This window comes from Sapajus apella, unplaced genomic scaffold, assembly GCF_009761245.1.
Source record: "Sapajus apella isolate SASKATOON/1434 unplaced genomic scaffold, GSC_monkey_1.0 scaffold52, whole genome shotgun sequence".
Lineage (NCBI taxonomy): Eukaryota > Metazoa > Chordata > Mammalia > Primates > Cebidae > Sapajus > Sapajus apella.
Genome location: NW_022436992.1, coordinates 3,998,389 through 4,025,410, shown reverse-complemented (window position 1 = coordinate 4,025,410; position 27,022 = coordinate 3,998,389). Strand labels below are relative to the sequence as shown.

Below are 27,022 nucleotides of genomic sequence, written 5' to 3'. Positions count from 1 at the left end.
ATTGTTATGCTATAGAATTATAGACATGAACAGAATCTTGATATATCAATGATTACACCTAGTAAAAAGCTAATACTCTTCACTGACCACTGTTGATAAGACAAATTAATGAATTCAGCCAATTATTTGGCATTTATCAGATAGTAGCTGCCCAAGAATTTCCAATTTCTAAACAAGAAAGTCTGTAAATTTGTCCTATACCTATAGTTATATGTATAGGTTGAAAAAGATCATTTCAAACTGAATGCCAACTTACTCATTTGAAAACAAATAAAACTTACCCTATAAACTATGTTTTAGAAAATGCACACAGAATGCTAAAGCTATAGTGAATCTAATGTTGAGTATTGTTCCTCAAATCCAAGTTATAAAGTTATTTCACTTTTGCTGCTTTGGGTGCAGAATGGACTGCACCCATACACACATGAAAGTTCGCTTCCCCACATACACCGCATGAAGAAATGTGTAAATCATATTATGGACAGGCCATTCAATTTTTATTCTCTCTGTCTCCCTATGTCCCTCTCTGTCTCTTTCTCTCTCTTTCTGCTAGACCATAAACAACTTGTTTTACAGTGGTGCTTGTTTACTGACCTTTTCTACACTAACATATTTTGCCTATGTTATTCAAAGAATCTAAGGTCTTCTGAAAAAGACTTTTGTTACAGAGACAGTACATGCATGCTTTGTTTAGCTTTGCATGTTAGCCGACTTTGTTAATTCACCTATCTTTAGAGACACATTTATAATAGAAAATTTAATTTGATGATTAAAAAATTGGTGAAATACTTGTAGACTTTTGTAATTGGATTTTATAGTTTCATCTAAGAACTCACTGAAAATATTTTGAACTTCATGAAGAGATTTTTAAATGGCTTTTGAAAGCCACTTAAAAGCCTTATTTTCCCAAATGAATTAGTGTTTGGTGTGCGGATGAGGAACTTTGCTATTACCCTGTGAGCATTACCCGACAAGAAAGAATCAGATGAGAGATTGAATCTGAAGCTTGTTCAGATGAACTTTTGAGGTGAGTTGGTTACACAAAATTTCTATTATTTTATTAAGAAATATACGCATAATAACCTATCCTAGCAGAAATCACAGTAAACAGTTTTTGGCCCTTTATGACTATACATCTACGAGTTGGAAATCTCAAGATATAGCAACATAACTATAGGACAGAATTAAATTCTTGTGTTAGAATTTCTAATTTTTAACTAGGTGATATCAAGCAATTATCAATTGCTTTGACTGTTTATTTTCAGCCTCATGCTTTTCTTTAAAATTATTTTCAGATGTGTTCTTTGCAAACTAGGCCAAGACTTTCATTTTGTAATCCATCTCATTTTAATATGTCTTTAATTTAATTATATGATTTGATCTTCTATTTTAAATACATAATTTTTAAATTGCATTATTTTACTTTTCAGTTGGCAAGTGATGTGGGAATTTTTTTTTTGTTTTTGACAGAGTCTTACTCTGTTGCCCAGGCTGGAGTGCAGTGGCACTAACATGGCTCACTGCAACCTCTGCCTCTGGGGTACAAGGATTCTCCTGCCTCAGCCTCCCAAGTAGCTGGGACTACAACCATGTGGGACCATGCCCTGCTAATTTTTTTTTTTTTTGTATTTTTAACAGAGATGGGATTTCACCATATTGGCCAGGCTAGTCTTGAACTCCTAACCTCAAATGATCTGCCTGCCTTGGCCTCCCAAAGTGCTGGGATTACAGGTGAAAGCTATCGTTCCCAGCTGGGAATTTCTTTAAATGAAATGAGATAATTCTCCATATTTTCTAAAATTTTGAGACACAAGTGGATTTAAATAAGTAATAGCAACAGTGCTGTGTAGAAACATCATATAGTTAAGATGGCATAAAAATGACTGGAGTTAAATATTGCTTAGACCACTGCCTCTTATTCTCCATGCCACTTATTTTATTTGACTTACTTTCTTAAAATATTATCCCCTTCTCAAATATGAAAAACACTCTATGAATAGAAAGATACCAGACTAGTAGAAGTACAGCAGATAGAATTAGCTATCTATCTGTTTACCTGATTAGCAGTGGTTGTTTCTCCAATTTGGGGAAAAAAAAACAGTGGGGAATGATAAAAAGAAAAAACTTCTCACTTTCACTGAAGCCTGGTTGAATTTATTCCGTTTCTCCACAGCCCCTACACCATCCCATGAAGTTCTATCTTCATAATAATGTACTCTGTCTGATTTAGTCACTGAACTTCTAAATAAATATTGACTAGCAAAATTTTGTAAATGTTATTCATTTTAAATCATAAAAAAGTGGCTGGGCGTGCTGGCTCACGCCTGTAACCCCAGCACCTTGGGAGGCTGAGCCAGGCGGATCATCTGAGGTCGGGAGTTCCAGACCAGTCTGACCAACATGGAGATATCCTGTCCATACTAAAAATACAAAATTAGCCGGGCATGGTGACACATGTCTGTAATCCCACCTACTTGGGAGGCTAAGTCAGGAGAATCACTTGAACGTGGGAGGCATAGATTGCGGTGAGCATCTATGTGCAATGACCCAGCCATTGCACTCCAGCCTGGGCAGCAAGAGCGAAACTCCGTCTTAAAAAAAAAAAAAAAAAGTAAATAAAAGTAAAAATAAATAAAATAAAATCATAAACAAGTGAAGCTAATATAATGAACAACATGTACCACTGCTATATTTCCTTTACATTTTCTGTCAGCTAATAAAATGACATGACACAAATACAGCTGTTGTTGAAAAATACTTTGTAGCCCCATTTGTAACATATTTTGAATTTCTACTAATTCATTCCTCTCTCTCTAAAGGAAATCAATTTCTGTGTATTTTAAGCATCTATATATCTGTACTAATGCATTTATTATGTACAATAGTATTATGTTTTTAACATTTACATAAATCTATCACACTATTCATGATGCTTCTGACTTTCTTTTATTCAAGAAATATGATGTTTTAGATTTAGTTATGTAGAGAAATACAGTTTTTAAGTTGTAAGTACCGTATTGATTCAATGAATGAATATTCTATATTTTATTTATGTTTTCTTCAACTGGTGGGCTACACTGTGTTGTTTCCCAATGTTCAATAGCATCAGTAATTGTGAAGATACTCTGAAAAATTTGATGGAGTTCTTTTAATGATAAACATAAATCAGTATTTCAAAATCATAAGCACATTTCATGGTTATTTTTGTGCGTGTATATTTTTGTGTATATGTAAACATTTATCTAAGACAGATTCATAAAGGGAACGATGGATAGTGTTTTGGTCCTTCTGCTCCTTAGCTCAGCTACGTCTACCTTCTTGTCTCACAACCAAGAAGCATTAGGTGAGCAGACACCGGAGAGTGAGTAGCCTAACATTCGCTAAGCAAAAGGAAAGCTCTCAGCAAAGTGGGGTGGTTCCCCTACCCGAAGGCGGGAAAGTCTCCTGTGTGGCTGGTTCTGGGGCCTCTTATGGACTCCTAAGAGTGCTGATTAGTTTCTGAGTATGCAAAAAAATGTTAAAGTGAAAACACGACTCAAAGGTGGGCATGACAGTGTAGAAAACCAATTAGGAAATGATAGATATATGTAAAATTGTAAAATAGGTGAAGGGTGGGGATCAGTCAGGGGAAAGCATGTCAAAAAGGACGACAAGTTCTCAATCCATTCCGAGGATTTAACTTGTAGCTTGGATTTCAGGCTTTAAATTGCCTTTAACGTGGAGGTGGAATTTTACCAGGGTCCTGCCCCTGTCTGCCTAGGCATTTGGTTGCCTCCTACAACTCTCAATAGGCAATTAAATATTTTAATCTTAAAGTTTAAAATAAATTGCCAAATTGTTATCAAAACTGAATTGGTCTTTATATCCTATTCTACTGTAAGAGAGCTCCACCTTTCCAGTCCTTAATACAAAGTGACAATGTCAGTCTTTGCAATTTCACTAATCTGATAGATATGAATTTGTTTTATGCTTTCTTGATTCCTAGTCAAACGCACTTTTCACATGCACGTTGGCTATTTTAGTCTTCCCTGTTAGTCATATCTTATATGACTTTATATATTTTGTATATTTCTCCATTTAGGCTGTAGACTCTGTTTTAAATGAAATAAATTTTTGTAAATTCTGATTATTCAATTTTGTTGGTTATGTACACTGAAAATATATTTTTCCCACTGTGGCATTTTTCTAACCTTAATTTATATTTTGCCATATAATAAGTTTTAAACTTTAGTCTGATCAAGTTTTTTTTTTTTTTTTTAATGGGTTGTACTTTTGTGTCATTGATAAATGCTTTTCCATCCCTAGAGGACATGAAAACGTACTACTATGAATACTTATAAAAGTTTCAAAATTTTTATTTTACAAATAGTTTTATAATCTATCTGGATTTTTTTGTATTTTATGAGGTGGCAGCATAATTTTCATTTTCATATGGAGATTCTATTTTTGTATTCAATTTGTTGAATACTTGAATTCATCCCCACTGATTTGTCATGCCCCTTTCCTTCTCTGTCACAATTGTCCTTAAATGTTTGTGTCAGTTTATTTTGGTCTTTATTTTTTAGTATTGGTGTGTTAGCTTTTCACTTTGTCAACTCCACAGTATTTTTTAAAATAAATGCATTATGTCTATAACTTCAATAATTCTAGTAATTGTTAAGAAAAGCTCTGTTTTTCTCATGTTTCTTCTTAAAATATAATTTTGGTTACTTCTAATTCTGTACTCTTCTCTATATCACTGTGATCAGCTTAATATTTTATGTCTTTACTGAATCTGCTTGAAATTAATATATAAATTTGAAAAAAGCTGATGTGGTTATTTATGATATGATTGATGTGCTGCATGTGATGTGATTTTATGTATTCTCATCCATGCAGACAGCATTGTCAGTTGCCTCCTCCTGAACTTGCAGTACAAAACTAAGTCTTGTATTTATGGGTCAGAGATCCTGTAATATAATGATATTAGAGATACTCTAAATCCAGTTGCTAGATTGTCCTTTCAGTAGGTGCCTTGTCTATCTTGACTGCATGTTTGCATATGTTTACTCCAACTTCTCTTTAAGCCCCTTTATATAATCCAAAAACACATGCTGTGTTTCTCAGCTTCTTTCAAAATGAATATACAGCTTCAAATTTTAAGCAATGAAGCTGATGTTGTTCACTATCTTGAATCAACAACTTTTGTTTTTTTTTCTTTTTATTTTCAGCAGCTACCCCTCAATTATATTTACAAAATAAAAGACCACTGTCAATCAGCTTCAGTTCTAGGAACCCTTTCGTTTATAATCTATGTTCTGTTCTTTCACATGTATATTTTGTTATTGAATGTAGATAATTTAATTCATTTTAGTTTAATATTTGGTCTGAGAATTTCAAAATATTAATTGACAATACTGTATTGACCAGAAATCCACTGCTAATAATCTTTAAAAGTTTTAGAAATGAGACATTTTATATTTGTTTTTTTGTTTTGTTTTCAAAGGAAGTTAGGAGAAGCTATATTAGGGCAGTCATTAACAAAATCAGTTGAATTACATGACTGAGAAAATATTACTAAAAAGATACATATAGTAAGTATAATGAATCTATGACCTATATTCTGATGAAATTTAATGATAAAACTTTGTTTGCTCATTTATTACAATATCAGTGGTGATTGGAACTCATCAGAGATTCTTAAACTGCTATTCCTTTAAATAAAGAAGTTAATTAGTTTACTTGAAGTTCTTTTTACTAACAATTAAAATTTGGTAAAGATAATTTGTGTGCTCAATAGCTCACAATTACATTTATTTTTAGTTGTAACAAAAATAGTCTGAAGGCTTTGCCTTGAGGAATTTAAATCGAATTAAAGTTAAATAGGAATTAAAGTTATATTTGGCAATAATGATGTCAGGGAAGTATAGCCATAGCTATAGTTTTTGACATCAATGTGGATATATGAATAGATCTATAACTGGAATACACACAGATAGATGCACAACAAATTTTTAAAAAAATTATGACATTATAGTCCTCATTTATGTATCTGGCCACATGTTGATTGCTGATATTTATAACTGCCTCCTTCCACTACTCATTCTATATTCCCTTTGTCTTCAGCAAGCACCTTAGCTGGTCTTGTTTCTTCACCTGGTATGGTGACCCAAATCTTCATTCCAGAAGGGGCTGGGCCATTAGTTGTGCTGCGTGAATTGGGTTGTTGTAATTTTCCATTGAGCATAATTGCAGAGTGTGGTAATATCAAGAGACACTATAAGAAATCTTTAAGACACATTTTTCTTTACCTTCATGTTATAGTAGTAGTTCAATTTCTGTTCATCAGGATCAATTATCCCAAACAGCATTGTAATTCCCTTTTTTGCCTACAGATTCAGAGGTATGACAAGCCCAAAGTGGCCTGCTGAAAGTCTTACTTTCCAGGTCAATGAAATCACTGTTGTGTCTTCTGGTAGAAATATTCCTCTTTCTGAAAGTAAGACCTACAGTCCCCCAGAGCATAAGGGCATAATAACAGAAAGTAAAATTGTTGCTAGTGGGTCACTAGAGGTAATGGTAAGTAGTTCCACTTCAATTTAATCTTGTGATTCCTGGGCCAATAAATTCTGCCTATTAGAGAAATAGTGCCAAATACTGCATATTAATTTGGAGTTTATAGACCCTTCTGGAGGACCTTGCCCTAATCCTACAAGGTACAGCCACCTAGCTGGTGCTGTAACTGAGTCTTCTAAAGGCCTTTCCACTGTTCTGGCAAACCAGATGCTTTAGGGTTGCAGGAAACATGGTAGGACTAGTGAATTCCATGAACATGTAACCACTGTCACACTTCTTTGGCCAAGTTGAATTCCTTGACCAGATGCAACGCTATATGGAATACTATGACTGCGGATAGGCTTACTGCATTCTGTAGGTCCATGGGTGGTTGTTTTGGAAGAAGCATTGCATGCAGGGAAGGCACATTCTTCTCTAGAGTAAGTATCTATTCTACTAAAGGCAAACACTTCCCCTTCCATACTGGAAGTAGTCCAGAGTAATCAACCTGCCACTAGGTAGCTGCAATGGTGCCATATCAGGGGGTCATTATTGATCTCTGCTGCTGACAGCTTGAGCACTCAGCAGTGCTGTAGGCAGGCTGTCTTTGTTGTGTGGAAGCCCATGTTTCTGAGACCATGTGTAACTGTCTTTTCTAATACTGTGGCTACTTTTCTCATGAAATTTGAAAAATACATTAAAGTGGCTCTATTTTCCTTGGATTTATGGCATCAATTTTTCTACTGCCAGAATAAGTTGAAAGTTGGTTAAAGTGCTAAATTTTTGTGTTAGAAATAAATTTAAGGCTGGATGCAGTGGCTCACTCCTGTAATCCCAGTACTTTGGGAGGATGAAGCAGGCAGATCATGGAGTCAGGAGAACAAGATCATCCTGGTCAACATGGTGAAACCCCTTCTTTACTAAAATACAAAAAATTAGCTGGGTGTGGTGGTGAGCGTCCATAGTCCCAGCTACTCAGGGGGCTGAGGCAGGGGAATCACTTCAACCCCGGGAGGCAGAGGTTACAGTGAGGTGAGATTGCACCACTGCACGCCAGCCTAGATAACAGAGCAAGACTCAGTCTCAAATAAATAAATAAATAAATAAATAAATAAATTTAATTTCTAACTTATTCCTTCAAGTTTTGCAATTGAAAATTCACCCAATCTGCCTACATCTATGCCATCACAATAGTACAAAATTTTTCACAATGCTTATATTTTATCATATCTATATATCTATTGATATATTCATATATATATATAATTATATATTATATAATTTCTTAGAATATAGAGAATTGTTTGGCAAAGTGAATAAACATTTCAGTTAATTAGTTAGGTATTTTCAGAATGTTTTCAAATGCCTTTGATAGGTTTTTATTAAAATACAATTAGGATAGGTTTGAGAAAGAAAATGAGAAAAGACATTAGAGAAGACAGGATAGGGAATTATTTTGAAAACATTGTGCTGTAAAGTAAAGAGTCATGGGCTGATAGCTAAAGTATTGGGTTCTCAAGAGATATTTTCCTTAATGGAAAATATTATGGAATGTTTGTATTCTGGTAGGTGTAATTCATGAGCTAAAAGAAATGAAGATAAGACGATAGAACGGGGAATTTCTGAACTGAGTTCCTTAAATTAGCAAGAAAGGAAGTTATATTAGTCTATTCTTACACTGATAATAAAGACATACTTAAAACTGGATAATTTATAAAGGAAAGAGGTTTAATTGACTCACAGTTCCACATGCCTGAGGAGCCTCTTTATCATTGCAGAAGACAAAGGGGAAGCAAGACCCATCTTACATGGCAGAAGGCAAGAGAGCTTTTGCAGGGGAGCTTCTATTTATAAAATCACCAGATCTTGTGAGACTTATTCACTACCATGAGAACAGTATGAGGGAAACTGCCACCATGATTCAATTATTTCTACCTGGCCCCACCCTTGACAGGTAAAGATTATTACAATTTAATGTAAGATTTAAGTGGGGATACAGCCAAACCATATCATTCTGTCCTGGCTTCTCCCAAATCTCATGCCCTCATATTTTAAAACCAATCATCCCTTCCCATCAGTCCCCCAAATTTTTAACTCATTTCAGCCTTAATACAAAAGTCACAGTCCAAAGTGTCATCTGAGACAAGGCAAGACCTTTCTACCTATGAGCCTGTAAAATCAAAAGCAAATTAGTTACTTCATAGATGCAATAAGGGTACAGGCATTGTATAATGACAACTTTTTTCAAATGAGAGAAACTGACCAAAACAAAGGTCCTATGCAAGTCTATAATCCAATGGGACAGTCAAATCTTAAAGCTCCAAAATGATCTCCTTTGACTTCATGCCTCACATCCGGTAACACTGATGCAAGAGATGGGTTCCCATGGTCTTGGCAGCTCTGCCCCATTAGCTTTTCAGGGTACAGGCTCCCCTCTGGCTGCTTCCACAGGCTGGCATTGCCTGTGGCTTTTCCAGGTGCACAGTGCAAGCTGTCAGTGGTTCTACCATTTTGGGATCTGAAGGCCAGTGGGCCTTTTCACACGGCTCCACTGTACAGTGCCCAGTGGGAACTCTGTGTGGGGGCTTCCACCCAACATTTCCTTTTTGCATTGCCCCAGCAGAGGTTCTCCATGAAGGCTCTGCCCCCACAGCACACCTCTGCCTGCACATCCAGGCATTTTTATACATCTTCTGAAATCTAGGTGGAAGCTTGCAAACTTCAATTTTTGACTTCTATACACCCATAGGGTTAATACCATTTGGACACTGCCAAGGCTTAGGGCTTGCATCCTCTGAAGCCACAGCCTGAGATGTACATTGGCCTCCTTTATGGCTGAGACACAGGCATCAAGTCCCAAGGGGACACAAAGCAGCAAGGTCAAGCATCTGGCCCAGGAATTCATTTTTCCTCCCAGGCCTTGGGGCCTATGAATGGAAGTAGCTGTTGTGAAGACCTCTGACATGCCCTGGAGACATTTTCCCCATTGTCTTCATGATAAACATTTGTCTCCTCCTTACATAAGCAACTTTCTGCAGCTGGCTTGAATTTCTCCCCAGAAAATGGGATTTTCTTTTCTATTGCATTGACAGGCTGCAATTTTCCAAATTTTCATGCTCTGTTTCCTCTTGAATGCTTTGTCACTTATAAATTTCTTCTGCCAGATACCTTAAATCATCTCTCTCAAGTTCAAAGTTTCTCAGATCTCTAGGGAAGTGGCAAAATGCCACCAGTCTCTGCTAAACACAGCAAGAGTGACTTTTACTCCAGTTTCCAATGAGCTCCTCATTTCCATTGGAGACCGCATCAGCCTGGACCTCACTGTTTATATCACTATCATTATTTTGGTCAAAGCCATTAAACAAGTCTCCAGAACCCAGTCCTGGTACAAATTTACTCTGTTGGTCTGTTCTCATGCTGCTAATGAAGACATATCCTAGAACTGGTAATTTATAAAGGAAAGAGGTTTAATTGACTCACAGTTCGACATGCCTAGGGAGGCCTCACAATCATGGTGGAAAGGAAATCAAGACCTGTTTTATGTGGCAGCAGGCAAGAGAGATCGTGCAGGGGAAATCCCATTTAGAAAACCATCAGATGTCATGAGACTTACTCAATACCCTGAGAACAGCATGGGGGAAACCACCACAATGATTCAGTTATCTTCACCTGGCTCTGCCCTTGGCATGTGGGGATTATTACAATTCAAGGTAAGATTTGGGTGGGGGACACAGCTAAATCCTATCAGAAGCATTCTAGTGTTTAAATATTACATTAATCCTATATACAAAGATAAAGGTTTCAGTCATGGCAACAAATATGAAGGTAATTTATACAAGCACACATAAATGGAGATGTGATTGTAGGCATTTCTGGAGTTTTAAGTTGATCCTGCATTTTCTAGAAAGAAAAATGTAGTTGAAGGTAAGAATTATGTATTTGTCCGATATTTGAGAAGAAAGTATAGAATACTTGTCATGAGAGAATGTTTGGACTAAGGAAATATAATATGAAGACAGGCAAGTGCTATGCAAACTATTTCTGTGCACACTCATGGTCAAATCTTTTTTTATTGAGTAAAAAGAAGGTTAGTCTTCCAAGCACATTTGCAGTTAGTTGGCTCAATGTGATGGGATCTGGATCTGCCAACTGACTCTAAGTAGAAAAAGCATGTGTAATTTCTCATCTGAAGTCAATAGAAGCCACCTATTAAAATGCTGCCATCAAACAGTGGGCTAAGTCTGCATGCTGAATGGCAGGTTGGATGTGAGATACCTTGGTAAACTGAAAAATCTGTATCAGAGTTGCATGTGTGGAAATAAATGTAAGTATATTGAACGGCTGTTTTAAAAAAAAAAACTTATGTATGTTAAGTGTCTTTGTTTTGTTACTACAAATGTAACCTGAAATAACCAAGCACTAAAAAGTAACTCTAGCCTTAGTGGTTATGACTTTAAAAATGAGTTTCTTCTTTCTTTCTTTCTCTTTTTCTTTCTTTTCTTTCTTCTTTTCTTTCCTTTCTTTCTTGTTCTCCCTCTCTCTTGCTTTGTTTCTCTTTCTCTATTTCATTATTTATGTTTGTCTCTTTCTTCCTTCCTTTCTCTCTCTCTCTTGCTTTCTTGCTTCTTGCTTTCTGTACTTTCTTGTTTTCTTCTCTCTCTCTCTCTCTTTTTTAAGTAGAGATAGTGTCTTACTCTGTCACCCAGGCTGGAGTGAAATGGCAAAATATCCTGGGCTCAAGCCATCCTCCCACCTCAACCTTCTTAGTAGCTGGGACTACAAGTGCAGCACCATGCCCAGCTATTTTTTAAAAATTTTTAATAGAGACACAATCTCTCCCTATGTTGCCCAGACTGGTTTCAAACCCATGGCCTCAAGCAATCCTTCTGCTTTGGCCTCTTAAAGTGCAAAGTGTTCAAATTACAGGCATGAGCCCCCCCCACACCAATCTAAAAGTCACTTATTTAAACAAATATAGTAGCAGGGGTCCAGGCAGAAGGCAGGCAGAATTTTGGCTTCTCCCAAGGAAGTATGGAAAAACAAGAAGGGGGCAAAAAAGTTGAATGAATATATGGTGAAATACTAGGTTACTGGAGTGATGAATTAACATTGGCTTGGGTGACAAAGAAAAAAGTAAAATTCAGTAAAAAGTTGTAGGAGTAATAATTTGTGTTTTCTGAGAAGCTCAGAGAATTGTTGGTTTTGAGGTAATAGCAGGATGAATATGAAAAGATTGAGTGATGTGGAGAGGTGGAATTATGAACAAAATGGGGCATTTGCAATTGCAATTTTTGTGTGTAGGAATATGAGCAAATCTATGAAATGCCATGAAAGTATGGGGATAACATGGAGTAGGGAACTTTGACTGAGAAGGATATTGAAATAACCAAAAATTTTGTGAAAATAAATGACCATGAAGTTGGTACATAATGGATCCCACCTACTTGAAGACGCATGACTTTTCTCAAAATTAGTGCAGTTATCTACTATTTGGCTTACAATTTTCTCTCAATTAAAATAATTTTATGTAAATTTTTTTCTGATTTTTAAAATTTTTTTACATTTGATATCATATTTTATTGCAATCATTATATTAGAACCATTTATCTATTTTTCCTAAGTTCATGAAAAATGTCTCAAGGTACCCTTTCTACTATACAGGTAACTACTTCCCTGGCATAAAATATCTTGCACTGGGATATTTCAAATAAATATTATATTTTCATATCAAAACATAAGATATGTAAGAATTACAGAAGCAAATATATCCTGCAAAGAACCAATATCCCTTAATTCTCTGGAAAATTTCTATGACATAAAGATGTACCTTATGCTTTATAATGACTATTGATTTCTAAGTTACTACTCAACATTTTAAAATAGTTTCCTCTGTGATTCCTTCTTATGTTTACCTTTGAAATATGAAGCCTGCCTTCTCCCATTTATCCTCACTCATTACTGGAGATAGGATTACGTGCTTTGCATTTTATTCCCATTCATTGTGGATTACCAAAATAATTATATATGTTGCATATATAGTATAAAATATTTAATAGATAAGTATGTTATATATTAATTATATATTATGTGCTATTAATATATGTTAATGTTAATTATATTAATATGTTACATATTAGAGTTCAAATATTAAATCATTAAGAAAATTATGGGCTAATATGTAACATAATTATGTAATCATATATGAGAAATAAAACATAAGAAAAATATTAATAATGACAGTTGGAAATAGCATGATGAATGAGAAAAAACTTAGCTGATTCTGGAAATTCTAATATTTGTAGTATGTAAAAAGCAAACAACAATATACTATGATAAACTTGGACTTAAGAGAATTTCTCTAAAAAATTGGATTATGATTAAATAAAATAATGTATGTTATTTTTACATTTATATTGTGTTTATTTGTAAAAATTAAAATTGCATATATATTAACATAGATTTAACATGTTAAAGTAAATTATAAGAATGAAATACTAGGTAATTAGGTAATCAACATCTCAAAGAAAGTTTTCAAAATTGAAATTTATTTATTTATTTATTTTTTTTGAGACGGAGTTTCACTCTTGCTACCCAGGCTGGAGTGCAACGGCGCGATCTCGGCTTACCGCAACCTCCGCCTCCTGTGTTCAGGCAATTCTCCTGCCTCAACCTCCTGAATAGCTGGGATTACAGGCATGCGCCACCATGCCCAGCTGTTTTTTGTATTTTAAGTAGAGACGGGGTTTCACCATGTTGACCAGGATGGTCTCGATCTCTTGACCTCGTGATCCACCCGCCTCGGCCTCCCAAAGTGCTGGGATTACAGGCTTGAGCCACCGCGCCTGGCCTCCAAAATTGAAATTTATTAAAAAGATTTATTATTTTGAATATTAACATAGTTTAAAGAGATAAACAGTCGAATCTGATATCAATACCATTTAAGAAAACTGGGTAGAAATCTAATTGAAGTAGCATTTTTTAAGTCAGGAAGAGTGGATAGAGATATCAACTTAGAATAAGAGGGTTTATAAACTTTTAAAATGTTGTGAGAAGTGCCTTGTTACAAGTTAAGAGATTTCAACCTATATGTGCATATATAAATATAAGCATATATAATTCCACTTATCATTCAATGAAGCATGAAAATCCCACATTTAGAAGGGTGTACCCTTCCTTATTGATAATATCACAAGTATGAAAAAATTTTTCCTTTGAAAAGTTTTAAAAGGGGACAAAAGTATTACTTTTTAAACATGAAGTAATACTCTAATCATACACACTATTTATAAATCTACATATTTAAGTGGAAAAAAATAAATTTGGCTGCAGAGATGTGTCTTAGGATGAGTAAAAATCAGATTTTTATATTTATTAAATTTATTTTAAATCATCATAAATTACAATAGCATATATTTGTCTTATTTCATTTCTATTATGTAATTTTAATTTATTTTATAACTAAATTTATCCATTGTTAAAGAGTTTATCTGACTTAATTTTTTTTCCTCCTGCAGGAATATAATTCTCCATCATTTGCTTTTATTTATTTATTTATTTATTTATTTAGAGGCAAAGTCTTGCTCTGTTGCCCAGGTTGAAGTGCAATGGCAGGATCTTGGCTCACGGCAACCTCTGCCATGCAGGTTCAAGCTATTTTCCTGCATCAGCCTCCTGAGTAGCTGGGATTACAGGTATGTGCCACCATGCCCAGATAATTTTTGTATTTTTATTAGAGATGGGGTTTCACTATGTTGTCCAGGCTGGTCTCAAACTCCTGACCTCAAGCTATCTGCCCACCTTGGCCTCCCAAAATCCTGGGATTACAGGCATGAGCCACTGTGTCTGCCCTGTCATTCTCTTTTATAATAAAGCATATACACAGTGTTTGCAAAGACATTTACATATGAATAAAATATATTTATAAATTCTTATAATATTTTCTTTAAAAAATTTTAACCACCTTTTAAATTTCAAATATTCTGTGAAATTCTGAGGATAGAAGATAAAAATAAAAATTTTACAGGAACTAAACAAATGGAGGACTGTTTAACTGGGAAATTGTGGAGAAAAGAAATAAAGGTGTTTACATAAATGCAGCTATAAATCTAAAATGTATCTCATTTAAATTTAAAGATTAAATTTGTTCCACTTAGTAGAATGTAGCCTTAAATATCAATTTTGGGTTTGTTCACAAAGTACATAATGCTTGCACACCTGAGTATGTACACTGTGCAAGAATTAAAGAAAGGAGAAGCACAAAGGGCAGCTCGACAGTCAACAGGGGTAGGTTAATTTTGAATTGCGACTATTCTCCCACCTACCTCTGTGCCCCAGCTGTCTTATCTGTGTTTTTTACTGTCTGCTTTCTGGTTGCTTATATTTCAAAGATAAGTGATTTTCTTGAAATGGATGAGGCTAGGAAGTGAGCTGAGTTTTAAAGTGGTGGTATTTGTCAGAGATGATGGTGCACCTGATCTATCAGATTGAAATTTACATTACATGCCATTTTATAAATTCAAAGAAGACAGTACTAAGATATATACTGAAATATGTGTTTCTCTTTGCTCTGCCTTTGTTTTTTGCTTCTTTTTCACTTATGCATTTTTATAAAAGATTAATATGTGCTTTTTAATTTTAGAAAAAAATGTACTATTTCTAAAATTTAAATACATTTTGACACACTAGGACTTGATGGTTTCATTTAAGGTTATGTTTTAAGCTACATTGATACATGTAGCTTGAATTTATTCATGTAACTGTTGTATGCTGTTCCATTGAAAAAAGGAAAACATGTTATTTATTACTCTAAAGGGGACTGGTTTTAATTTGCTTTTTCAGCTGTTGGAAAAATGTGTTGCAATCATCATCTTTGATATATTTCCTTAGATATAGCTGTGTGTCCAAGAATTATTCCCGGTGGGCAACAACAATTAGAATTTCCTTATGGTCAAGGCATGCACTTCTATCTGTTTAAAACAGTTTTTCTGCCAGCCCTCAGGTCACAATTTTCAGTACAGATTAATGCTCTGCCAGTATGTTGGGGACAATAATATTCCTTTGCTTTGTTGGCTGAGGATGGCAGAACTAAGTCTATTTCTCTTCTCAGGAAGGGTTGTAGTAATTTAGAAAGCTCTGATTTCAGATTAATTTTATCAGCATACTCCAGAAAGGATACATTTGCTCAGCTTTCTTTCTTTCTGACAACTATCACATCTCTGTCAAATATCTAAATCCTGTTATATTATTTTTTGCAACTCTGCTTCATCACAATCCATGGGATATTTTGAAAGTCCATGCTAAATATATATGTGAATTGGATTAAGTAACATGAGAGTTGCCTCTAGATGGCCTGTACTGGGCTGTAATCTAGGGTGTATAGTTAGTCAAAAATGGAATGAGCACAATAAAATACATCATAAATGATTTTTCATATGTTTTTACTAGAAATAGGCACAGATCTTGCTCAACAGGAAAAATGGATCTGACCTCTGTTGTCTTCATTTATCCATAATTGTTGTTTCATTTTCATCTTTAATTCAATCACTTTCCTTTCTGAAGAAAATCTTGAGAAAGTGATGCTGGTTTTATATTTTGTTTTTATATTACCTTCAAGCATACTGGAAACATTTTACTATTTCAGTATGATATAGATACTGAAGTTGACTAGATTTCACCAAATCAATTTTTTAAATTAAAAAAAAAATACAGATATTTTGTTGTTCCTGCTCCATCTGAGAAGTTTTAGCACCTTTCTGAACTATTCCTCAGATTGAGAATATAGTTAACTCTGCTACTGTATTATCAAAACTAATTGGGATATCTGTTACTGTTAATTGCCTGATAGGATAGTGTCTTTCAGGCTCATCCACATTGTGGTAAATGGCAAGATCTCATTCTTTTTTTAGAACTGAATAATATTTTATTGCATATATATATACACATATATATGTGTGTATATATATATATATATATATACATATATATATATACCCACACACACACACACACACACACTGTGGTTTATTTATACACTTATCCATTGACAGAGACTTAAGTTGTTTTCCTATCTTGGCCATTGTGAATAATGCTACAATAAACATGGAAGTACAGGTATCTTAATTAGGTGGTGATTTAATTTTCTTTGGGTATATCCTTAAAAGAGGGATTGCTAGGTCATATGCTAGTTCTATGTTTCTTTCTTTTTTATTTTAAGTCCCAGGATACATGCACAGGATGTGTAGGTTTGTTATATAGGTAAATGCTTGTTTACCTATATAACATCAACTAATACCTAGATATTAGATACCATCACCTAGGTGTTAAGACCAGCATGCATTAACTATTTTTCCTAATGCTCTTCCTTCCCCCACACCCCACACCTGACAGACCCCAGAGTGTGTTGTTCCCCTCCCTGTGTCCATATATTCTCATTGTTCAGCCCTCACTTACAAATGAGAACATACAGTGTTTGGTTTCCTGTTACTACATTAGTTTGCGGTAGATAATGACTTCATTCATATCCCTGCAAAGGACATGATCTCATTCCTTTTCATGGGTGCATAGTAATCCCATGGTATATATGTACCATATTTTTTAATCCAGTCTATTATTGATGAACATTTGGGTTGATTCCATGTCACTGCTAATGTGAATAGCGCTGTAACGAACATATGTGTGCATATATCTTTATAATAGAATGATTTATATTCCTTTGGGATGGCTGGCTCAAATAATATTTCTGTTTTTGAGGAATTGCCATACCGTCTTCCACAATAATTGAACCAATTTACATTCCTACTAACAGTGTAAAAGCATTCATATTCCTCCACAGCCTCACCAACATCTGTTTTTTCTTGACTTTTTAAATAATTATCATTCTGACTGGCATGAGACAATATCTAATTGTGGTTTTGGATTTGGATTTCTCTAATGATCAGGATGTTGAGCTGTTTTTCATGTTTGTTGGCTGCATATATGTCTTCTTTTGAGAACTGTATGTTCACGTCTTTTTGCCTACTTTTTAATGGGGTTGTTTTTTCTTGGAAATTTGTTTAAGTTCCTTGTAGATTCTGCATATTAGATCATTTTCTAATAGGGAGCATGCAAACTGGGTAGATTTTAGCTGCTCTTGTCACAAAAACAAAAATATGGGTAAGTATGTAAGACAGTAAATATATTAATTTGCTTCACTAGAGTAATCCTTTTGTTATCTATATGTATTCTATAACATCATGTTGTATACCTAAATATATAAAATAATATTTACTTCTAAAATTAAACATATGCATGATAGGCAGCCCTTTCTAGGGCCCCAACTGTGTATGAACTATTTTCATTTATCCTTCTAATTAACTTTTTTGAGAACTTATAGAATCTTAGTTTTGGTTACTGCATAATGTGGACTGAAAGAACCTATTCTCTATTGGTTATGTATTCTGCCATAAACTTTGCTTTTATCAGGTCCTGACATTTGGAAATAAAGAAGTCAAAATCTAGCCCTCTTTCCTTCTGCTTGTACTCCAATCATTCATCCCTTCCTTCAAGCAATAAGTGTAAAATATCTTAGCTACCTTACCTACCATCTAGGACTAAACAGTAATGCAAGGATTTAAAAACAGAACAATAAAATATTATTGATACATGAATACATAAAATATATTAATTCCAGATTTTACATATCTGGCTTTAAAAAGGAAAGGTAAGATGGTTTTGATTTATGCTTGAATAACAATAATTAGAAAGCAAGGAAAAAAAACAGAAATCATGTATTTTCAGTTATTGTACAATAGACAGTGGAAAGGTATGATTTTTGAGAAAGAGGAAGAAAATGAAGTGAGCCTTACTACAGCTAGTCTATCTATCCAGAGGGAATTCCTGATCTGCTTTTTAGTAAGAACAGAAAATATAGTTTGGTGACATTGATATGTTGAGAATTTATTTATATGACATGAAAGAATCTAGAATAGTCAAATCAATTTGAAAAAGGAACAACTCTGTAAGACTGACCCTACCTGATTTCAAGACTTAACAAAATTAAAAAAAAAAAAAATTTGGTCTTATTATAGGAATAGTCACATTGATTAATGGAACTGAATAGATATGTCTATTCATATATAACCCATTGCTTTTTTTTTGACAAAGATCTCAAAGACGACAAGTTAATAAAACACAAGAAAAAATAATATTTTAAACAAATGGTAGTGTGACATGCAGATATTCACATAGAGAACAAAAAGAAAGTTCAATCTTAAATTCTATTAAAACAATCTCTAAATAAATCATAAATCTTCAGTTAATATATTCTTTCCATAAAGAATACATTTTTAAAAATGACTATGGGTTAGGCAGATATTTTTAAAACGGTACACAAAAAGTACTCAAATTATAAATGCAATTGTATTGAAAGAAATGATTTTATAAACAAGAAAATGGCCAAGCGCGATGACTCACACCTGTAATCCCAGCACTTTGGGAGGCTGAGGTGGGTGAATCACAAGGTCAGGAGATCGAGATCATCCTGGCTAACATGGTGAAACACTCTGTACTAAAAACACAAAAAAATTAGCTGGATGTGGTGGCACATGCCTGTAGTTTCAGCTGTTAGTGAGGCTGAGACAGAAGAATTGCTTGAACATAGGAGGAAGAGGTTGCAGTGAGCTGAGATTGTGTCACTGCACTCCAGTCTGAGCAACCAAAAAAACAAACAAAAAAAAAAAACCAGAAAACTTTTGCTTTTCTAAAGTTGATATTAAGCAAATAAAAGGAAACAAGAGCTTGCAGGTAAACGTTGCGAATATCTAATAAAGGTCTTGAATACAAATATAAATAAAGGACTCTTACAATGTAATATTGTAATTTTAAAACAATTTAAAAATGAGCACAATATATAAACAAATGCATCACCAAATAAGAAGTACAAATAGTAAGTATATGAAAATATACTCAACACCATATTCATTAGGAGGATGCAAGTTAAAACTACACTAAGATACTACTGTATAACAACAAAAAGACTGCTGTTAAAAAGTTTCATAATAACAGTCATGTTTGTTATGATATGGAAAAAATGGAACATTTCTGGAAGTCATACATTGTTAGTAGAGATATAAAATAAAACAGCTGCTTTGGAAAACAATTTGTCATTTTCTCATCAATTTAAAAACTTCATTTAACATGAATTATTATGTTAATTCATTTTTTCTGGTTATTGCATACTTCTTGCTCTGTACTCTAATTTTTCCAATATTAATACAATCACTACAACTTTCTTTTGATTAAATTTTGCATAGTGTATCTTTTCTCATCATTTTACTTTTAACTTGTTAGTGCCTTTATATTTAAGATAAGTTTTTAAACAACATATTGAATTAGGTGCTCTCTCCCTCCAACTGTTTAATAAATTTGCTTTTACTTCATACATACTGTTGAACTTTGTTCTGGCACACAGATAATTTAAATTTGAATTAATTTCTTTTGAGGCTTATTTTTAAACTATATTAGGAAATGTCTAGAGCAGTCTTTAGTATGGGACTAATTCATCCCTATAAATTACTAAGTACTAAGGAAATAACCTCTGAGTACTGCACACTGGATCTTGTGTATGATTTCTGTTTACTCTGGTATAAGGAACTAACTCTTCACCTCTTGTGGATTCTAAGAATGTGTTTGCCTGCTGCTTTGTGCTGAAATTTCCTTTAACATGCAGCTTGAACATTAGCAAAGAAATGGAAAGAACCTATCAACACATCTTGTAACATTCTCTATCTGTGCATCTCTTTTTTAAGGTATTTTGGCCTGCAAATTCTAGCTGCCTCTCTAAAACTCAATGTTTTGTCTTCACCCTAGAGACTGAGTTTCTGTTTGGTTTATCATTCTCTGTCCTGTGGCTTAGAAACTGCTCCTAGAAAATGAGCAGGGAAAACTGTATGGGTCTCCATTCTGTTTTCTTTTTCCCAAGGATCCCAGTCATGTGCTGTCTGTTGTCCAATGTCTGAAACCAAAGTTTGATTAGTCTAGTTTTTTTATTGTTTAAGGTAGGTTAATTTCAGCCCAGGATGTAGAATTTGCTTAATTAATATTTCAGCAAACAAATAATTGATCCCTCTCTAGGCTGCTTTGTCAGCATCATTTATAAATTTTTCTTTGAAAATTTCTTATTTATGGTAACCATGCCTCTCATTCTTCTACTTAAATATCATTAAACTGACTCATCAGATAATATAAGACATTCTTCATTCTGGCTTGTAATAAGACAATTCTACGTACTCTTTGTAAGTATGTAGAAAAGTGTGCAATTTTGATGTGTTTGAAGAAAACAGTGTATAATAGATAATCAACTACTGGCTATTGAATTCTCCCCAGTCATTTTTTCCTATAAGCAGGGTTAAGTAATAAAAAAATCTTCAATTTTTAAAAAACATTTTTCCACAACATGGGTGAATACTGTCATACCTACTGATTCATTTGGTAGATGCCAGGAAGACATTTAATAAAATTTACATGCATTTCTGATCAAACCTCTCAGAGAAATAGGCATAATTTACATAATAAAAAATGTACATTACAACTTAACATACAACTTCCTCCTAAAGAATATAACACTTAAGGCTTATGCATTGAATTCATAAATAAGAGATAATACTAGATGTATATGACTCACATGAAATACCTGAATGTGACTTTACTGAAAATATGAGAACTAAATAAATTTAAAAAAATCTTCTTGGGTAGGAATTATGACTTATCTAAAAATGTTCATTTCCATAAATATTTCTACATAGTAAATACATCTGCAATGAAAACTCAATGGAGCCTTATTTATATTATGAAGAATTTGAGGGATAATTGGGAGGAGTAAAGGTCTGAGAATAAGGTTAAAACGTTTGAAAGATGGACTAGCAAAATTAGGAAGACCTTGAATCACATATTAGAAAAAAATTCAAAGATTTAGAGTTTAAAATTTATTTCTGCTAGAAATTCTAGAGGCTTATCTCATTATCTTAAAGAGGTTGAGTGGCATTTCAAATCAGGATTAATACAATTATTTAGTCCATTATGCTTTATTGAAGACCAGCTAACCGTTCAGGTGAAAGTGAAGTAAGAGAACTAACTCATGCTATATGTAGCAATTTCTTAGGGTTGCTGAACAAATTAGTACAGACTTTGAACTTTAAAACTACAGAATGTATTCTCTCATAGTCCTAGAGGCTAGAAATCTACACTCAGGTGTCAGCTTGGCCATGTTCTCCTGAAGGTGTTAGGCCAGGCTTCTTTTAACTTCTTCTTCTTCCCTGCCCCTTCCTCGTCCTCCCCCTCCTCCTCTTCCTCCTTCCCCTCCTCCTCCTCCTTCTTCTTTTTGAGATGGAGTTTAGCTCTGTCATTCAGGCTGTAGTGCAGTGGTGCAATCTCTGCTCACTGCAACTTCTGCTTTGCGGGTACCAGCGATTCTCCTGCCTCAGCTTCCTGAGTAGCTGGGACTACAGGCATGCACCACCAACCTGGCTAATTTTTTTTTTTTTTTTTTTTTTTTTTTTTTTTTAAGTAGAGATGGGGTTTCACCATATTGGCCACTGGTTTCCAACTCCTGACCTCGTGATCCTCCTGTCTCCGCCTCCCAAAGCACTGGGATTACAGGTGTGAGCCACCAGGCCAGGCCTCTTTTAATTTCTTGTAGTCTCAGTCATTCCTTGTCTTGTGGCAGCACCCCTCCAGTCCTATCTTCACCTTTACATGAACTTCTTTTCTATGTAACTCTCTGTGATCTCAACTCTTCTTAAAGGGCACCAATGACTAGATTTAAAGTCCATTCTGAATTAAGGGTAATTTTATCTTAATCCTTAACTAATTACATCTGCAAAGATCCTATTTTCCATATACGATCACATTCTGAAGTTCTAAGTGGACAGGAGGGGAGGAAAGAGGCAGTTTTGAAGTCATATATTATACATGAAATAAATTAAAGATTGATTTTGTTTTATTTAGGTGACATTTTGGCAAGGAATAAATGCTCAAGTTACATTAAATATGGGAAATTCATCTTATGAATATTAGCATAAAATCAGGAAAGAGCAAGAATCTAAGTCATGAATAGAATGAATAAATAAAACCTACAAAGGTGGGAGCAAGACTATTAAAATCCTAGATGACCATTTTTTTTCATACTATGTGGGTGAGAGTATAAAATGTGCTTTTTTCTTTCTTCTACATCTTTACGCCAAGGATATGTAATGAATTACATAGATAAGCATTTTTTGTAGTAAATGCCTTGCTATTATTGCAATATAAAAAACAAACAAAAAAATACAAAGTACTATTCAAATTATCTTATATCCAAGTAATGGATAAAAAGTCAAATGATATTTAAAAAATTACAACAGCTGTCAGAAATCTACATATAATACACTTAACTACAGAGTACATTAATAAAGAGAAATACAACATAATTAATTTATATATTAAAAAAATAAAAGTAACAAGATTTTTCTTTCCTATGAAATACAAGTATGAATGCAGTGTCTTAGATTTGTAGTGAGAAATTGTTCTGCAACAACTCTTTTATTTTCTTTCAGTGTTATTGCTTCCTGTAAATTCTGTCAATCTATATATTATCAATATTTTCTAAGTTTTAGCATAGGCTATAATACATTACTATTTAATTTTTCTAATCTCTTGAGTACTTAAGTCAATATACTTGTTATATTTTACTTTTCAGCTGCATATTTGTATCTTTTTCCTTTTTAATTTATTAGCCTTACTAGACTACAACTCTTTCATTTATTTTTTTAAAACATACATTTCATAGAAAACTTTTATGTCATTGTTTATAAAATAAGCTCTTTAGGACTTAGAAATGTATATGTGCATATATAAGAAATTACATCATGGAAATCAATGTGAGCAAACACAAGAACTCTGTGGAATGGCTCCATACTGAGAAAATCTAGCAGGATTAGTCAGCAATTAACTTTAGAGTTACACTTTGGTAGTTTGTTCTAATGCCTTTTGCAAAAAATAGCCCCATTAGTAGAATTTGTGCAAGCTAGGGAGAGAAAAACTGTAAGTTAAATTTATTTAAACAAACAACAAAAACACTACTGAGACCCAAGTAATTTCTGCTATGCCATCCTTTTGAAAATGTTAGAAAAAACTTACATTTCTCTATCTAGCTTACAATGGAGAAGTAAGCATATTTATTAGCATAGTAGAATTGATGTCTTAAAAAATATAACATAAATAGAAAATAAGAACTTACCCTGGAGCAGGGCACCTGTGATGTCAGGGCCCCAAGTGGAATGGAGGATAAATGGCAGTTCCCCAGCCCGGCAGCATCTGCTGAGTGTGTGACAGCCAAACACTAAAAAATGTGTTCTGAGAGGGATCCAAGATGGCTGAATAGGAACAGCCCTGGAGTGCAGTTGCCAGTGAGAACAACGCATTTCCAAAGGAGTTATTACTGCCCACAGACCAGGAGATTCCCGGACTGAAAAGCGCGACGAGTTTCCAGACCGCTGTTTCAGCTGGCGCAGCCGCGCAGCCCGTCTCCACACAAAAACTCACAGAAATCTGGGCGGCCCTTTCAACTGGCGCCTGGAACGCCTGGGAGAGAGATGCCCATTCAACTGAAGAAAAGGGGGCTGAAACAGATCATCTGGCTGGGCGAGTCTTACCCCCACAAAGACCAGCAATCTGAAAAGCTCGCAGCAAGCGCAGCTGGACCGGGAGGGTCCAGCTCTGTTGGGGGAAGGGCACCCGCCATTACTGAGGCAGACCGCTTCGTGAGGCAGTTCGCCGCTCTGAGGCAGTTCACCGTTCTGAGGCAGTTCTAACTATACCTCTATAAACAAAACGGCAAGGAAGGTCACATAGCAGCTGGGCAGAGCCCACGGCAGCTCAGCAATGCCTCTGCTGGCAGACTGTACCTAGGCTACCTACTTGCTGGGCAGGGCAGCTCTGAAGAAAAAGGCGGCAGCTCTGAAGAAAAAGGCGGCAGCTCTGAAGAAAAAGGCGGCAGCTCCTCAGGAACTTAGAAGTAAGTCCCACCTTCCCAGGACAGAGCACCTGGGAAAAAGGCGGTTATGAGCTCCGCTTTAGCGGACTTAAAGGTGCCTGCCCAGCAGCTCTGAACAGAACAGTGGAACTCACAGCTCAGCACTTGAGCTCCTATAAGGGACAGACTGCCTCCTCAAGTAGCTCCCTGACCCCCAAATATCCAGAGTCACCTCATAAAAGAGCGCTCTGGCTGACAAATGGTGGGTATCCTTCTGGGACGAAAATAACAGAAGAAGAAACTGGCAGCAACCCTTACTGTTCTGCAGCCACAGCAGGTGATCCCCAGGCAAGCATGGTCTGGAGTGGACCTCCAGCAGTCCTGCAGCAAAGGGGACTGTTAGAAGGAAAACTAAAAACAGAAAGAAATATCTTCATCGTCAACAACATTTGACTACCAACTAAAAGGTAAACTTCTAAAGCTATGAAACATATGTCAGTTAATAGTTTATGTCAGTTAATAGTTTTGTATGTCAGTTAATAGTTTAGTTTTGGCTTCATCATATTTGGCTTTAAATATAGCTTTTGCAATTATGCTATATGTTACTGCTTTTTGATCTATGTTATAAACGAAGAGAATGGGCAGTGGAAGAGCTTCTACATGATAGAAATTTTAAATGTCAAAACTGGAAGACAACCAAGAAACACAGGTACCAAAATAATCCAAACAACAATAATTTCTTAGGATTTGGTCTTTCCACAAAGCATAAAAAAGTGTTTGAGTTGGGGATTTCTATATTTGTATAGACTCACAAGGCAAAACAATCTTTTAATCCTGAATTAATAAAATGTAAAAACTTTTATAAGAGATCTTAAACCTCGAGGTTAAATGACAAATGAATTTTAGCAATGTAATCCAAATCAAGACCAAGAGAAGGGCTGTCTCTGCATATAATACATATAATACAAATTCCAGACAATTAGTTAACTATTCTCTAATTGAAAAATGGTATGATCTCATTCATTCATACACACTGACACACGTGCGCGCGCGCAGACACACACACACACACACACACACACACACACACACACACACACACATACAGCTACCACATAGTTAATGAGTTCTTTCATTATGTCTGTTTAACAAGAGCTTTTTATGTTTGATCAAAGCCTCTAATGTAATTCTGAGGTTATTCCATTTAGCAGTCAGCTGATTGGTAACTGCCTTCAGGGACCTCTGAGTCTACCCCTATTTAGAAACTTGCCTTATGAAACGTGTGCTGCATACTGCATGTTAACAGAGGCTGTGCTTTCTGTAATTATAACAGGGATATGGGAATTCTTAATTAAACATACACAAAATTTTATAGCTTAGAAATGAAGTGAGGAGACCTCTTCAGGAAATCAGAAAGACCATTCAAATATATTTCATTTTATCAAGGTAGTAGTATAATTAAAGTCATCAATAATTTTATGAACTAATATTTAACTCTATATATTAATCACAATTCCTAGTTTGAGAATATTCTGTGGGTCACTGGGATAATTATATCTTTTCACATATATTATTTATTTTAAAAATTGAATAAGATAGTTGTTACTAGTACTGTTTTATAAACAAGGAAATGGAAGCTGAAGCATAAAGTATTTTGAAAGAGACATATAGCGTGTAACTAGTAGACTTACACATTTATTTCTGGTGTATCTGACTCCTAAGCTAATATTTTTAATAAAAGAATAACCAGACTACAAATTCTTTGTGATTCTTTTCACACATTGCCTTTTTTTCCTGGGCTCTGGGATACGTTATTTTGGAGTCATCTTGTCTTTTAGATAGAATTCAGATGCAGAAATTGTAATTGTAATTTGCTTATCATCTTGAGTCTATCATATTTTGAACTTGTGGGGGCTTATAAACATAACTTTGTACTCTGAAATTGAACAGCTATGGATAACTGGCTAGCCATAAGCAGAGGATTGAAATTGGACCACTTCCTTATATCATATCCAAAAGTTAGTTCAAGTGATTAAAGACAAATGTAAAGTATAAAACTATATAAACCTTGGAAGATAGCATAGGAAATGCCATTTTGGACATAGGCCCTGGCAAAGATTTCATGACAAAGACACCAAAATCAACTGCAACAGAAACAAACAAACAAAAATGACAAATGAGACCTAGTTAAACTAAAGAGCTTCTGCACAGCAAGGGAAACTATCAACAGAGTAAACAGGTGACATACCGAATGGGGAAAAATATTTGTAAACTATGAATCTAATGAAAGTCTAATATTCAGTATCTATAAGGAACTTAAATTCTCCTGCCTCAGCCTCCCAAATAGCTGGGATTACAGGCATCTGCAATCACATCCGGGTAATTTGTGTATTTCTAGTAGCAAGGGGGTTTCACCATGTTTGCCAGGCTGGTCTCAAACTCCTGATCTCATGTGACCTGACTGCCTTGGTTTCCCAAAGTGCTGGGATTACAAGTGTGAGC

General features: G+C 34.7%; 1 long non-coding RNA gene across 1 annotated transcript in view; it reads left to right on the top strand.

Moving 5' to 3' along the window:
- The first annotated feature begins 681 nt into the window (after positions 1–681).
- The window catches only part of LOC116526836, a 502,163-nt gene continuing 475,822 nt past the window's right edge, over positions 682–27,022 (top strand). The window contains exon 1 of the long non-coding RNA XR_004258294.1: positions 682–1,027. This is a non-coding gene — a long non-coding RNA (uncharacterized LOC116526836). The remainder of the gene's footprint in view (positions 1,028–27,022) is intronic.